Source organism: Crotalus tigris, unplaced genomic scaffold (assembly GCF_016545835.1).
Source record: "Crotalus tigris isolate CLP2741 ecotype Arizona unplaced genomic scaffold, ASM1654583v1 scf7180000019007.31208882:3723066, whole genome shotgun sequence".
Lineage (NCBI taxonomy): Eukaryota > Metazoa > Chordata > Lepidosauria > Squamata > Viperidae > Crotalus > Crotalus tigris.
In genome coordinates, this window is record NW_024097321.1 from 2,760,396 (window position 1) to 2,777,500 (window position 17,105).

Sequence of the window (17,105 nt, forward strand, 5' to 3'; positions counted from 1 at the left end):
TACTGGATTTGATAGAAAATGAAAACATTGTTGCAGAATTGACAACTTCTCCATAGCTACAATTACTGGTAGTGATATTGATACCACAATACAAACAAAATACTTTTTTCTCTGGAAAATAAGGTGGAGAAAATATCCATATCATTTCATTTTTGAGATCTTCTGTACCATCAAACCCTGAATATTAACTGGATTAACAATTAATTAATTAACTCTAGTTAACCCTTAATTAACTCTAGTGAGGAGAAGGAACTAGAGAAGAATTAGCAGAAAGGCTGGTTCTGCCACAGCAAATATGAGGTAATATGATTGTACTAGAATGGAGACCTTTATACCAGAGGAAGAAAAATTAAACATTTGCATAACTTCTCTGTTCAAGAAATAGTTCAAATTAAAATTTCAGAGCAGAGCATGATCTGAGACCCCACCCCCCACCCCCATGGCTCAAAGCTAATCGGTGGTTGGAATTTCAATAACGGTTATTCAGTCATTACCTATATTCTAGAAGTGAGACACTTAAGGACAATTACTTTCCAAGCCGCCCCATTTGATTATATGAACTATTTAAGAAGACAGAAAAGATTTTTGATCTATGCTGCCAGTGCAGCTATGATAGCATATAAAAAATTACCAAGAGAAACAATTTTTAAGTCACAGTGTCTTGTTTTGAGGATTAATCTTGAATATATCTTTAAACACATCTTTTTTATTTGGTATTCTATTCAGGATGAAGGTAAATTGAAAACTCCCTGATTAAAAAAAATGTGGTTGGCTTTATGATAAGGCTTACGGTATTAGACCATCAAAACTCTTGGCATCTGACAGAAAATGTGCTGTTACAATTTTATTCATTTCTACACCACTTGCCCAACTACATACTTGCTTGAGTCTGCACCATGGAAAGCAACTCCTACTCGAAACAGTGACACTACTTGTTGCATCATTGTTACACAATACCTGCAAGGCTGGCTTCACATCTCTTTTTTGTGAAGCAAATCAAGTTCTGATACGTAGAATCCTGATTTGCCTAAATAAAAATTTACAGGCATCAGCTTGCTTTTTCCTCGCAGGAACTTTTGGGCAAGTTCTTATCTCACCTACATCCTCTTCTGCATTTGATAAATCCTAATTCGCATGGCTGAAGGAGATTGTTCAATCCAAGGAGATATGGTGGCACCAACTTGGATTACCCCCTCCCTTTCCTAACCAATTTGCCAGAGGAAAAATTCTTGAATCCAAATGCCTACGGTGGTATTTGTACAATTTCACTGGGTCTCAGAAAGCTATGGCCTCTGGAGCAGGGGTCTTCAAATTTGTCCCTTTTATGACTTGTGGACTTCAACTCCCAGAATTCCTTAGCTAGACAGTGCCTGGCTGAGGAATTCTGGGAGTTGAAGTCCACAAGTCATAAAAGTGCCAAGTTTGAAGAACTCTGCTCTAGAGATCTCAGAATAAGGACCACTGCAGATAAAGGCACCAACGGTGTTTCACGTTGAACATTTCTTTACCACAGCAAGTTCTGTGGATTATTTTGCAACCTGGATACTTAGCAGGAAAATTATTAACAGCGCGCTCTTTAAGTATTCTTACTCAACGGGACTCCCCCACGCCCCAGTCTCGTTGCATCGGTCCCTTCGTTTACCAAGACCGAAAAGATCACTGAATCTTCCAATCGACCAAGGCGGGGAAGTTCCGTGATTAAATATATTTAGAAAAAGAAAGCGGAGGCGGGGTGGCGGTGGTGAGTTTGGACCTTCCCCCTCCGATTTCTTCTAGGCCGCCGCCAGCTCCTCGGAGACGTCAGGGACGGAACTCCTAAACCCCCTTGTCCTTGGTCCACGATGTCAGAGGTGGTGGCGACGGCGCCGCTTGCTGCAAAAGGCAAGCCTAACAGGAGACCAGATTAAGTATCGGTACATACAAGACTCGCAGACGGAAACTTCCGCCCCTGTAAACCAATCGCCTACCACTCCCCGCCTAAGTTTCGTTCTCTCGGGGGGGGGGGGAGACGAAGGGCGGGCGGTGGAACTTTGCCCTGAGCACGATTGTGCTGTCACAAAGATCGGCAACCAATGAACGGGATAGGTTAAAATAGAGCCTTATATATAGCTGAGCTGGCCGGGCCATGAAGGCGACACGGAGCGTAGTTACCTATTGCATAGATCCTGCGGATTGCTGTAAAACTTCACTTGGCCTCTTGATCCGGAACGCTGCCCGGAATGCATGATTATGCGTTCAGTTATTATAAAACGAAGGGTCTCTAGAAGTTTGCTTAACTCTTGTCCTCCGTTATTATCATTTTTTTTACCATAGCCAGATGTAATGTGGATAAGAGTACCCTTTGTAAAGGTGGTTTGGTCAGTAACCAGTTTCATCTAGTTTGTTTCCCTCCTGCTGAGTTGTGACAGCATTTTATTAAGTGGCCTTGGTTTAAATCAGTGATTCTCACCTGTGGGTCGGGACCCCATTTGGGGTCGAATGACCATTTCATGGGGGTCGTCAAATCACGCTGTCCGCCATTTTTTTCCCTTTTCCCTAGCTGTCCTACTCCCTCTTATTGGTGGTCACACCCACTTGGGGGTCACCACAACATGGGGACCTGTATTATGGGGTCACGGCATTAGAAAGGTTGAGAACCACTGGTTTAAATATTTGGGATGGTCTCAAAATTATTTTCCCCGATTGGCATCCATTATATTTCCTAACTTTGGTTTGTAGACTGACTTTTTCTTCTCCATTAAACTGCAACTTGCATTCTCCATTAAGTAGGCATTTAATGGAAACATTTCAAGGGAAAAAAAAGTGAATTCCCCTTTGCTGTCTTTCTATAGCTCTGGATAATTTACAACAGCTTAAAAACAAGAAAACCACAAATTACTGTATAATTGGGGAAAAAATGGACCTCTTTCCTGAATACATGAAACATTTTTTTTAAATGAAAGTGGTTTTTTTTGTCAAACAGTGTAGTTGATCTGATGTTGAACTAGTAATCTGCCTTTGAAAAGATTTTTTTAATGATAAGTATTATGGAATTGCTATCTGTAGCAATCTGTGGTGTTTCTTGTATATTTATATTTTATTGGTCAATGTAAGAAGCATACATGAAACTGCCAAACTCATCTCACTGGCTGGGCTAACACAAGACTGCTATGGTTTACCATAGTGATCAAATTTATGCATTGTACCAAGTTATATTGTGGCTTAGGATGCATGAACTAAAGTTATCCCAAATCTGACCTGCAAAAACCCAGACCAGATGACAGCAAAGGAAAGGAGATTTTCGTTTCTTTGTCTTGCTATCAAGTGGCTGCCTAGATTTTTGCTGCCAGATCTACTAACTCTAGATAAAGTAAACTCAGATGTTATGGCTTATATGTGATGCTTTCTGGCTTAACATTACATCTGGGTTAATAATCACAAACCATTATTTATGAAGCACATTGGCTAGGTTAAAATGTGAAGTCAAAGAACTCATACTCTTATTAAGTCCAATATGAGAATCAGGTCACTGTGTTAATGGTAATGAGATATATAATTCTGTTTTCTGCTCACTGAAGGTTTCAATCATCAAGAAAGACAAATTGATGACTAACAGATATAGCTAAAAAAACACAGTATCCTTGAGAGAGATAGTATAAACATCTTTCTAAAGTAGAATAAGTAACTGTCAAAATATAGATTTTAATCACGTTTGCCTAATTCCATTTGAGATGTGCTAGCTTTTGAATTTGGAACATTTTGTCAAATAATTATTTAAAAAATAAAATGTTCATGATATTCCTGGATTGAAGTCAATACAAATGTGTTAATCATACTTTGCTGAACAAACCATAACTGGCTAAGATGCAAAACATGGTTTACTAACCACAATGGCCTTAATTCACTAAACAAGAATAAATCATGTTATTTTGAATCAGGATAATAATATAGAATCGCTTTCTTCAAAAGCTGAACAGTAGTTTTAAAAGAGTTTTTAGAATATTACAAAAGAAATTTTTTTAACTATTTCCACGGAATTATTAGAATTATAATAGAAATATATTCTAGACAGCTTACTAATCTAGTTGTACAAAAGCAGATATTACCTTGCTTATATGAAGTATAATTTTCAGAAGGATTTTTATTATTTATTTATCCTGTGCAAAGTAGGCACACTTCTTGATGGGATGTTAGATATTGGGCATATAATCAAGAAGAACATATAAATCTTTGAGAAAAAAATAATCACCGATAAATTCCCACCAACAATACACTGTACTATAGATTTCTGCCCAAAGTATGGTAATACTAGGATAAGCCCAGATCATATGAGTTAATGTACATCATTTACAGTAAGATAATTGCAACCACTCATTAGGTTTCCTCTAAGGATTCATTTGCACAAATAAAATTTTATGTTATGTTAACTTTTTATAATCAAAAGAAATAATGTCCATTTTGAAAGACATTTTTACTTGTATACAAACTGTGAATAACATGCTTCAGTGAATAAACTGACAAACACTCTAAAGTAATGTAAGTTCAGTTTTAAAACTGTTCTGTTAGAATTAAGTTGATTTAAAGTAAAACAATCATGAAAAATCTTTTTTACCCACAGCATAGACTTAACTAGCCATTCTTAAAGTTTGGTTGTCCCATAATATAAACTTTTATTGGATAAAGGATCATTATCTGTGTGACCCATTATTGTCCTGTGTAGTTTGCAGCATTTAGTGCAACTATTGTAACCAAATCTCCAATAAACAAAGATCCCAATATATTTCTGCCAAAATTTCAGTGGAGTCAAATACAGTAGTGGCCAAAATTGTGGAAACCTTTTGGGAAAAATGTACAGTAGAAATGCCACCTTTGGTTAAGTTTCCACCAATTTTTCTTATTTCTTTATAACTGTTCACTTAATAATACTATTTTACATTGCTTTCTGGGCAATCAGTCAACTCTTTGCACCATTACTTTAATTTTATTACATTTTACAAGCTCACTAAAGGAAAGAAAAAACCAACAATCAGCTTGATAGCGATCACATAATACACTGACAAATGTCCTCCTCTCAGGTTCAGTACATGACATCAATAACTGAACCCTACTGTGATCTGATTGGCTCATTGCCAAAACAAGATGACCCCTAATTGGCTCTCTAAACACTCATGCTCATTGGCTACAATCAGATGAAGTAAAGCTACCTGATATCAACCTAAGCAAGTTGTGCTTCCTTTTTCTGGTTATTTGGCTATAACTTTTCATAGAATACCGTACAGATAATTGAACAAACTTTGTTGCATTACATTCTTGATTAAATTATCTTTCCATTGATATATAATTTTATGGTACTACTCCCCAAAAAGTGGTGTTATTAGCCATCAAACCTTAAATCTACACTTTTCCCAAAAGATTTCCACAATTTTGGCCACTACTGTACTTTAGTCACTTTCAAGGTGAGCTGAAAAAGGAACTGAATTCTGATGTTTCCTATTCCAACTAAAAGGCCAACAGTAGGCCTAAAAGTGTGGAAATTTGTATCCAGTTGTAAGTGGTGCAACCAGAATTTCAAAAGTTGTTTTTAAAGTGTAGATTCATGTAATGTAATGTGAAGAAATAAAAACAACAACAGGAGAATCTTGCTAAATTATGTGGCTTGCAGTTTTAGATGGCTCAATAGTTCATTTAACTGAAATTAACGCTATTTTAGTGACTGATAGCAGGCATCAGATGAATTAAAATCTTCCTTAATTGCAGTTATTGAAGAAAGTGGGTATTAGAGGAAACATTTTATATTTGTTATAGATTGAAATAACAGTGCTAAATATGATTAGGTTACAACAAAAATGTGATTTTGAAATTTGATTGTAATGATATCTTTAGCACAGAAAATTAAGACATGATCTACTCTTATTCTTTATAAAATTAGTGTGTTAGTAATATACGTATTCATATATGGACTGAAATGCAAATAATATCGGCTTCCCTCTTTCTCTGTTGTACTGGTTAGCATTATAAAAACTCATTTTACATAAACAAAGAAATGAATGAAGCGGGTCTCCTGTTGTGTTTTGGGTTAGAGACAAATACATATCTCTTCCTTTGTTCTCATAGCTTCTTGTCAATTACCAAGGTGTTTTTATGAACAATAAATTTCTGTTTTACAGATTTATCATGATCATTACTTTTCATAAAACAGAAATGGAAAAGCTTAGCAATTAAGTTTAAATACCATTTGTGTATTTTTGGAATCTATGTACTACTAAAACTCTCATCATGAGCTTTAATTGGGTGAAACAGTGCATCATAGGGTAACAATTTTTGAATCAAGGTACTCAAAAGGGCTAATTACAGAATGTGTCCAAAATCCAGGACCCATGGCTCCCTTGGGAATGAAACTTGGCAAGGTGGTTACTGCTTCAGTGGTGGTTGCTGCTGCTTCAGACATGTGATCTTCATTTTCAATATTCCATGATAGTTTCCCAGCCAGTTTTGCAATTCACTGCATTATCCCCCAGCAGCATCAGCCACTGCTGGAAAGGAAAGTGAATGGGGAAGGCAGGCAGGCAGGCAGGTAGGCAGGCAGGCTTTCCAATGCTCCCTGCCAGAATCCCACAAGGAAACCAGCAGGAAGTCAGAAGTCACTCCTGTTCCCACTGCTTTTCTTCCCACCCTTGCTCATTCCATTTCTCTGTTTATTTGAGGAAATATCTCTGAAACACTGACCCAACCGGTTGTCTAATTATTTATAAATTGTGTGCCGATCTTCAAAGGAGCACTTAGCTTCACTAAGCTTGGTTCAAAGTGTTCCTTCAAAGTAAGGCAATGCTCGTTTATCTTCATAGACGCAGAACAGCTGTACTGCTTTGCTCAGTGATTGTGATTTGTGAAGAACACCATGAGCATCACCTCACTCTTCCTAGAAGTGAACCAATGTAGCACACTGAGATAGAGCCATAAGGCAATCTTCATTTTTCTTCTTCTTGTGCCATATCTGTTATCGGACGTTGGCAATCATGTTGGCAATCCTGTTTTTATCAGCAGCCACACGAAAAAGTGCTGCTGAGTTTTGTCCAAACCAATCCCTTAGATTAAATTAATTTCTTAAATTTTATATGGCCGACATCTACTCTTGGCTTTCTAGCATTTGGTTGGAAGGTTTCTATGTATCATTGTGGGTGGGGTTATTTTTGGTAGGTGATAAAATTTGACAAGATCCAAAATCCAGGCATTTTATCAAGCATGACAATGTAAGGAGAAGCCGGTTTGCAGACCAAAAGAAGGTTATCCTTCAAATAATTATAAAATCCTTTGCAGATCAATAATTTGCACATGAGTCAGACAGCCACAAAGATAAATTTGTCCTATGCAACTGCCACTTCTTCTGATGAGTCTAGATAAATAATTCTATTACCTCTGTTATGTAAGTTATATTTTCACAAGGATGCACTGTTCTCCTGGCATTAGAAACACACCCTTTGTATGCAGCATTTTTTCCTTTCTTGAAATGTTTGTTCTGCCCAGAAGATTAATGTTGTGATTTTTCTCAGAGTTTGAGGTTATTCACCAGAGGTTAACCCTTTACCATGGTTTAGAAGAAGGAAAGCAAATTAAGAAAAGCAACTAAAACATTATCAACTTCTGTCCTCTTTCAGTTTAGCAATTAAATAAGGGCAAAGAAAAACTTAGATCAAAATAATGCTATTGGGGGAATTCAGTCCCAGCAAAAACAAGATGGCCAAAAAGTAAATAATAACTACAATCACACTTTTTCTTAATGATGTCTCCCTGATAATGCTTCCCTTTTCTCTCAATATTATTTGTCTGGTTAGGGAAAATTATATGCAGGGAGTGTAAAGAAATTAAATAAATAAGTAGAGAAATAGCAATCTTTTTTAAAAAAAATCTCTGTATTTCATCTTTTCCCACACTTTATTACTGCATTAAAACTCAGTATTGAACATAACCATCCAGAAATGATGTCTGGTATAACTTGGAGAATTCTGGAATATGGATCCCTTACTACTCAGGTTTATCAGGTAGTTATAAAAAACAGAGTGTTCCCTAAAGTAGTATTATCTATATGCAACTTCTTTCAAAACAAGATTTATCTGACCAGTTCATTTTAAATATTTAATGGATGATGGAAAGACTAAATATTTGCTTAGATTATATTTTTCCAACTTAGTACCTATGTTGTAATTTTGGACTGGAACATCCAAAACAGGCAATTATAATGTAGATGTTTTTTACACTGCTGACAATGTTTTTGGAACTGATTTTCTGTGCCACTCCTGTTATTCCAATGCTTTAACTGAAATACAGATTTACATTTATAAGCATTTTTAATGATTATTTCTGGGGATTTACAGGTTGGTGACCTACTGTGGAGTAACAATACAGGAAGAAAAATAAGTCAGATCTCTTTGAACGCACAAAGAATTATTTTATATTGTGCTTCTTTTAGCAACACTGCATTCCATATGAACTGAATTATTAACAATACTCAAAAACTATTCAAATACAATACAAATAGTCTTCGATTTACAACAGTTCATTTTGAGACCATTCAAAGTTACCATGGCACTGAAAAAAGTGACTTATGACTATTTTTCACACTTACAACCGGTGCAGTATCCCTATGGTCACATGATCAAAATTCAGACACTTGGCAACTGATTCATATTTGTGACGGTCACAGTGTCCTGGGACCATGTGATCCCCTTTTGCAACCTTCTGACAAGCAAAGTCAATGGGGAAGCTGGATTCACTTAACAGCCGTGTTACTAATTTAACGACTGCAGTGATTCACTTAGCAACTGTGGCAAGAAAGGTCATAAAATGGGGGAAAAACTCATTTAACAAATCTCTCACTTAGCAACCGAAACTTTGAGCTCAGTTGTGGTTGTAAGTCAAGGACTACCTGTATTTCCTTTTTAAAATATTGGATGTTCACTAGCCAGCACCACTGGAAACCAGACTGAGAACCTGTCAAGAGAATTTTTATCATCAGAAAAAATTTACATCATACAACCGTCACATCATATTTGTTTTTACTGAAGTAATCTGAAAAGTGCAGATATGATTGCAAACTTAATAAGATTTGTAAATACAAAAGCAACAGAAATGTTCTAATATCAAAAACATGACCTTGTGGGAATCAAGAGTAGACTATACTTTTTAGAACCGGTCAAACAGCCATCTTTTTTTGTTTTTTTCAAGGTCTTGACTTTATATCAAAAAGATAAGCCAAGGGGCATGTCCTGATGTCAAAAAGGAGCTATGGACACTGATGACATGCACCTCTTCTTGATGTTCCAGATATAATAAATGAAATACTGTATATAATATTATGTAATTATGCTCAGTGTATTGCAAGGAATTTGGTTTGACCTGAAACTGTTCCATCAAATGTTTATTCTAGCTGGTGCCAAACAGAGCTAATTTTTTAGTATTAGAGTTTTCAGCATGTCTGTATGCTTTATTTCCCGCATTTATGAAGGATCCTGTATTTCTCATTTATCATTTTTGTTACAATTTTCACACAATTGGACAAGCGACCTTGAAATACTAATGGGAAGTCAGCAGAAAAATCTGTCCAAATCTTGTTTTTTCTTTCTAACTGACATTTTGAAAAACAAACCAGCAAACATAGAACTATTGTTGTATTTTGTATAAATATGTGCATATTGTCCACAACTGAATAGAAAATAATAGAAAAATAGTGATGTGAAAATAATTTATTTTACAATAGAAGCATATGCCATAGTATAGTTACAAGTATGTAGTAGATGGCTATCAGTCCATTAGAAAGGAAGATAGCAGTTTTTAGAATAACATTTAAATGCAATTTAGCTTCATTACAGGATAAAGGCTATATAATCAAGTGAATATTTTTCTCCAGTATATTTGTTATAAAATGTTAATCTCTTTCTTTAAAAATGGACTTAAACAAAATAAATTAGAATATAATTATTAAGATCAGTAACAGATAAAAATAGTATACTGTAATGAAAGATTAGTATAGATCCAGTGGAAAACATGAGACATAACTAATTAAGCTAATTTAGGTCATTTTGATTTTAATGGGTATAATTTAATAGGGCTAAACCCAAATTTCCTCCACATATTGGAAAAGACTTTTTTTTTTACAGGAATAGTATACTGTATTTCTATAAGTCTCTCTCAATTACAGAAGATTATTATAGAAAGTATAACTATAATGACAAGAGTTTAAAACAAAATGCCCAGTTTGAAAACACTTGAAAAATAGCATTCAATTTAATGCTTGCCAAGATAACAACTTTCTTCACAAGTATTCAGTAGATTCTCCCAAATGGTTATATAAAATCTTCTTAGATTCTGTGGAGACATAAAACAAACAAAAACATGATTTAACATTGGGCATTATCTATTTCATTTAACAATCTTTTTTTAAAAAAAACAACAAACTACTATTTGGGTTACTTACAGTGCAAATAAGGTTTCTGTGGTTTTAATCACTGTTTAACAAGTTCATTATTTAGTTGTTTCTAAACTCTGAGTTTATATAGTTGGTTAAGAACAAATTATTAATAGAAAATGACACCAGAACGTATAATTAACAGTGCACTATATATATATAGCCAAACGTCGACAAGATTTTGAAGCTTCACTGAATTCTGTGAAAAAAAGTTAAACAAGTGCTAATTTCTCCATTGAAAGTTGTGTTACAAATTCCTTAACTTGGTTCCAACAGTACTCATAGTATATATTATATTGTTTTTACAGAAATATTTATTAGGTAAATATCCCAAACTATTTTATTAAACAGAGACAGGATTATTATGGCTGCTGACTCTCAAGTAGATTGATGGCTAATAGTTCAAAATGAAGGTTTATGCTTTATTAAGGTGACCATGATGGTTATATGAACTACTAATAACTGAGAAACAATTTTAGGATTGGACAGACAAAACAAACCAGTAATATCTTATCTGGCAAATGGACACCCATATGAATTAACTTTAAAAATACATACATAAATAGCAATATTTCAATGTGGTGGATTTTCTATCCAGGGTTCAGACTGTTTCATTCAGTGGCTTCCATGCACTGTTTATAATTTTCTGCCCATTAGCTTGCTCAATCACTGCTGAGCTGTTTACTTTTCTTCCTCTTAAATGACTCTTTTAATATTCCTGCAAGGGCGGAATGAAATTTTCCCCTTGCTGTTCTCTCACTTGGATTGGCGGTTCTTTTTTGACTATAGAAGCTAGTTTGTCCTCAGCCTTCATCCTAAGGTAGAGGAAAAAGGTTCCCATTTGGAGAAGAAGGGTGGGCCCGCAGAGTTAGCAAAAACAAAAATTTGAAGGCTGAAATGGAAAGAATGTGGAGAGCTTCTGGCTATATTTAGTTGCAAGAGGCTGATGGTATCCAACTTTCTAGTAGAGAAGAAGCTGTAAAAGATACTTTTCAGGATTTCAAAAGCAGGAAATCTGTTTGCTTTCAATATATTCATCCTACCTATTTGTAAATAAAGCAAATATTACAAATCTTGCATCTCTTTCTCAGTAACAACCTGACTGGCTGAATTCCTATATCATGTTAAACAGTGGTTTGTTTAAAATGGCTTGTATATAGTATGCTAGTATAATACCAGTAGTATAGCAGAAAACTCCACCTGGAAACCCAATGTACATAGAAACAGCAAGCTGTCAGGTAGAATACATATGACAAATATGTATAATAATTAATCTTTTTAATAATTCACTTTCAGACTTTGGTTTATTAATAGTTAGCAAATTGTTCAGAGATTAGCCTTAGTTAGCATACGAGGTTGAACAAGGTGGGACTGATCATAAGTAGTTAACAATTAAACTAATTTCCTACAGTGGAATGCAGCCATGTTCTTTTAAGTAGCTATGTTCTTCAACTGCTGGCCTGCCTAGGCGTTAGAGCAGTGGCCCCCAACCTTTTGGGCACTAGGGATCGATTCCATGGAGAGGCGTTTTTCCGTGGACCGGAAGGGGTGTGGTTTCATGTGCTGCCTGCATCCTGTGGATGGGGCTTCGCTTCTTTGCGCGGCCCGGTTTCTGGCATGCTGCGCCCAGTGCCGGTCCGCGGACCAGGGGTTGGAGACCCCTGCATTAGAAACAAGGTGAATTGCACTGAACAGTTAGTACAATTAGGCTAGAATGCTTCATGAAAACTAACTGGCACAAGTTAAGGCTCCTTACATGATTAGGCATGGTTCCAACATCTCTAGCATAGATATACTGTATTTAAGGATCAGAAGGAGATGTAGGGTGTTTTCCACATTGCAACTCTGACTTGTTTTTAGTTTTAAAAAGTACTGGATATCCTAATGCAGTGGTTCTCAGTCTGTGGTCTGTGCACCCATAGGTGGTCATGATGTCATCACAGGGTCCATGAAGGCTTGAAGAAATGTTATGATTTAAATCTTGGTGGTCTATAGCCATGGTTCGTGGCTGCAAAAGGTATCTAAAAGAGGTCCATGACGAAGAAAACGTTGAGAACCACTGCCCTAATGTATCATGTGCATGTGACAGAGTGCACATGGCTAGATTAATACACACTTTTCTCCTGTGCTTTAATTTGTTTTAATCATAGTTCATTGACTATGCCATAAAGCAGGGGTCCCCAACCCTCAGTCCATAGACTGGTACCTGGCTGCAGCATGCCAGCAACTGGGCCAGACAAACAAGCAAAGCCTCATCCGTGGGATGCAGGCAGCACACAAAACCACACCCCCTCTAGTCCGCAGAAAAACCTCTTGCCATGTAACCAGTCCCTGGTGCTCAAAAGGTTGGGGACCTCTTCCATAAAAGGTGGGTTTACTTTTTACATTAAACTGTGGTTTTTTAAACTATGATTTATTGAATAAACGTAGCTGGCTGGGTTCTCAGTTTGTAAAAATTTGTAATCCATTATCTATAAGCACAGTGACTGGCTTCACCTATTAATGAAATACATGACTGCAGTCTATGTATGAGTTAGGACTAGTGGATCGAGGTCCAATAGTGCTTCAGATTTTTGTAGCTCAGCATGGAAGAAATGTGAATTTTCTAGGTGAATGAGAAAAAAAAATGTCATGATATGATTTAGAGATGCATGGCTAGCTAATTACTGCCTCAGCTGCCAATCTTGTATCTGGGAAACTGATTTAATGTATCTTAAGAAAGAATTTTGCCAAGGAAACTAAGGGGAAAATGGAAGTCTGATTTGACTTCTTCCGGCTAAAATGTGGTTGCCTAATGTATGGTGTAGTAGTGCATTGTAAAAACTTGTTTAATACCCCATAGATAATTTAACCATAGGTAATCTTCATTGTTCCGTCACATTCAGTACTATTTGTATTCGCTGTTAGCAGCACTTTAGGTTTTAGATAAATTCTCATGTTTTCTTCCTAAGAACCTGAAAATGGACTTATCAAAGGTTACACATAAGAGATTCATATATATGTATGCAGTTCAGCACTAAGCTGTTATTACTACATGCTACACACGGAGCTATAGATGCTACTTACATCTTATGTTACCCATATACTATTCTCTTGGTATATAAGCAGTATGCTCTAGCATTGTACCATTCTGGTGTTTTGTAGTACAACTCTGTTAACTAGCCGATGTGGCCTTCGGTCACATTAGTTGACGATGGTACTTAGTGCCAGGTCACAGATTACAACCAGAGTTGCTGGTACTCTGAAAATCCACTCAAAATAAAATAAGAGTGTTGCATATTCTACCACCTTTTATGAATGTTGTCCATTAATTTTCAGCTAATCCCACCAAGGATGATGTAGGCCAGTAATGGCGAACCTTTTAGAGACTGAGTGCCCAAATTGCAACCCCAAACCCATTTATTTATCACCTGGTGCCAGGTGGGTGTGGCCCACTGGGTGGGCGTGGTCACCTCGATGTTGCTCATGGTGAGGGATGCCTGTGGAGGCCAGGCAGGGTTTGGGGAGATCCAGGGGGTCTCTGGCAGGTGGGGCAGTGGGCAGGAGGCTTGTCCTGCAGGGTGAGGCAAGGCAAGACAGGGCTGGGGTGCCATTGTCACAGGGCGAGACAGGGACTGGGGCGGCTGCTGCCTGACATCATCGCCCCCCGTACACAGAGGCCAGCAAGTGCATGGGAGCCAATAGTGTCTTCAGCAGCCACAGCCTGCCAGCCCCTCGACTGGTGCGCTCTGGGGCTCCACAGCCCGCCACCAGATGTTCAGAGAAGCCGCCAATGAGTTGGACAGATGGCCGACAGCTGAGGAGGTAATGCAGTGGGTCATGCCTGTGAAAAGCAGAGCATTCGAGGCCAGGAGGGATGGGACAGGAGGGAGGGAAACCAGTCGTGCTGGGATGCATCCGGCCATGTGGGACCTTGGCGAGTTAGCGGGTGGCTGGTTGAAGAGGGACGGTTGCCATCTCTGGGGCATGGCACGCGTGCCCACAGAGAGGGCTCTGAGTGCTGCCTCTGGCACACGTGCCATAGGTTCGCCACCACTGATATAGGCTTTTGGGGGAGGTGGGGGTTGCAATGCAATCAGATTGGTTTTAATTCTGAAGGAAACACACATTGCTCAAAATATGTTTCAGATAACAATATGAAATGACCCGTACTAAAAGATATTAAGGCTGTGTTCCATAAATTCATGGGACTTCAGTGAGTCTTCTTGATCTTTGTGAGTAGCTATGCCTAATACATGCATACTTAAAAATGTATTGCATGCTCAAGAACGCAGAAGTATAGTTTGCTTATAATAATTTTACTGACATCTAGTGGTAACATTTGCAGAAACTCTGAGAAATTATTAATGTAGAATTAGAATTTCATGAAAGGCAAGATCCAGTCATGATTAAAAAAACAATAAAATGCATTCATTCTTATTCTGCCCCTGCAATACCTTGGCTGTTTGCTAAATATCTCAACTTTGTTACTCCTGTTACTTCTTGATTTTTTCAAATTTTAGTTTTAAAAATCTATCATATATATACCGTATATGCCGGCGTATAAGATGACTTCCGGAAGCGCTAAACTTGGCGCCAAAAACGGGGGCCCTCTTATACGCTGAGTCATCTTATACGCCGGAAATACTGGTAGTTTCCAGTGTATAAGATGACGTTCTAGGAATGCGGCTCGGCGATAAAGACGGGGGTCGTCTTATATGCTGGGTCGCCTAATACGCCGGCATATACAGTAGTCCTCCATAGCAAATACAATTGGAGGCAGCAAAACTGATCAACATGAAACATACGAAAGTGTATATGTAGTTTTTGACTTATGACCATGATACAGCTCAGAATTTTGGTCATAAGTCACTGCAGTCATTAAGTTGAGGCACCGCATGAGAGGACTTGATTTTACAAACATTTTAATAATGGTCGTAAAATGAGTCATTGTGGCCCTTAAGTGAACCACATGCTTATTAAGCAAATCCATTCTTCTGAATGGGCGTTTTTTTTTCCTGGAATCTGGCAAAAAATATCATGAATTGTGGTCATGTTGGTCATGTGACCTCAGAACAGGTGCAACTGGTTGTCAATGTGAGTCAGTTGTCAAGCACCCAAAATGTGATCATGTGACACAGAATAGCGGCGGTCATAATTTCAAGGATGATTTGTAAGCAGCTTTTTTGAAATCATCATAACTTCGAATGGACTTTAACAACAAGTTGTAAGTTGAGGACTATTAGTAGCGTTTTACTGATCTTTCCTTTGTCAAGTTTTCATTTTAATGTCTCAGTCGGGGCAGAAATTGCACATACACCCATACCCTTCTGTTTGAAACAGTACCAGATCAAGTTGAAATGTGCCCATACAAGATATTTTCTTTCCAATCAAATCTAATCAGGATTTTACCTTTTATGAGTTACAAATAAGTGCATTGATTGGATTCAAATTTCTAAACCAGGGGTAAGCAACCTTGGCTCTTTTATGACTCATGAACTTCAACTCCCAGAATTCCTGAGCCAGCATGGCTCAGCTTGGAAACTTCTCCCTTTCCCCTCAGCATGGCTGGCTCAGGAATTCTGGGAGTTGAAGTCCACGAGTCATAAAAGAGCCAAGGTTGCCTACCCCTGGTTTAGAAATTTGAATCCAGTCAATGCACTTGTTTGTAACTCATAAAAGGTAAAATTCTCAGTTCCATCTTCCAGCAAGGAAAAAAAGTTGGGACCCACCTCACTCTGTGTATGAAAAAGCATTTGCAATAATGACATCCAGCTGTTAATAAGGACCATGTGAACAATACGCAAGTCCCCCAGCCCGGTTCATTGGCAGCACAAAACTGTTTCTGTTGTTTCTCCAGTTCATTATTTTAGTTGTACTACAAGTAGTCTTCGACTTTCAACCATAACTGAGTCCAAAATTTTTGTTGCTAAGCGAGGTAATTGTTACATGAATTTTGCCCCAATTTACGACCTTTCTTGTCACAGTTGTTAAGTGAATCATTGCAGCTGTTATGTTAGTGACACAGTTCTTAAATGAATCTGGCTTCCCCAATGACTTTGCTTGTCAGAAGATTGCAAATGGTAATCACATGATCCCGGGACACGGCAACTGTCATAAACATGAACTCAGTTGTCACACATCTGAATTTTGATCCTGTGACCATGGGGATGTTGCAATGGTCATAAGCGAGAAAAACAGTCATAAATCAGTTTTTTTTTCCAGTGCCATTGTAATTTTGAATGGTCCCTAAATGAATTGTTGTAAGTCAAGGACTAGCTGTGCTTTGTCTGAAATGGATGGCTTTTCATTCCAAATAGTTCAGCAAGATCTCTGTATCGATCCTTCCCCAGATAAAACCGCAAGTTCCAACAGCCAGTTTCCACAGAGAGGGTCCAGTTGCTTTCCAGAGAGCATTAATATTCCTTTATTACATCCCTGACTGTGATCAAGCATATAATTTACAACATAATAAGCAGAAAAAAATGAATCGAGAATTCATACAAGAGTAAGTCAGAAGACCCAATGTCTTGTTTTGCTTAGAGCATAGCTGGCTGGGGGATTTTGGGAGCTGAAGTCCACCTGTCTTAAAGGGGCCAAGGTTGGGAAACACTGACTTGGAGAATTATGTGTGTCTTGAGAATGACTTATTCTGTTTTTATTCTCTTTTTAATTGTTAGTTGCC

At 37.5% G+C, this 17,105-nt stretch overlaps 1 protein-coding gene across 3 annotated transcripts in view; it reads right to left on the minus strand.

Annotated features, from left to right (window-relative positions):
• Window positions 1–9,784: 9,784 nt before the first annotated feature.
• RSPH3 (radial spoke head 3) overlaps window positions 9,785–17,105 on the minus strand; it is a 23,467-nt gene continuing 16,146 nt past the window's right edge. The window contains exon 9 of one of the 3 annotated variants that reach the window (XM_039358310.1): window positions 9,785–10,341. The gene's annotated coding sequence lies outside the window, so the exon portion shown is untranslated. Of the gene's footprint in view, window positions 10,342–10,535; window positions 10,641–16,818; window positions 16,863–17,105 lie in introns of those variants that run through there. The other 2 variants (XM_039358311.1, XM_039358312.1) reach the window with 2 other exon arrangements.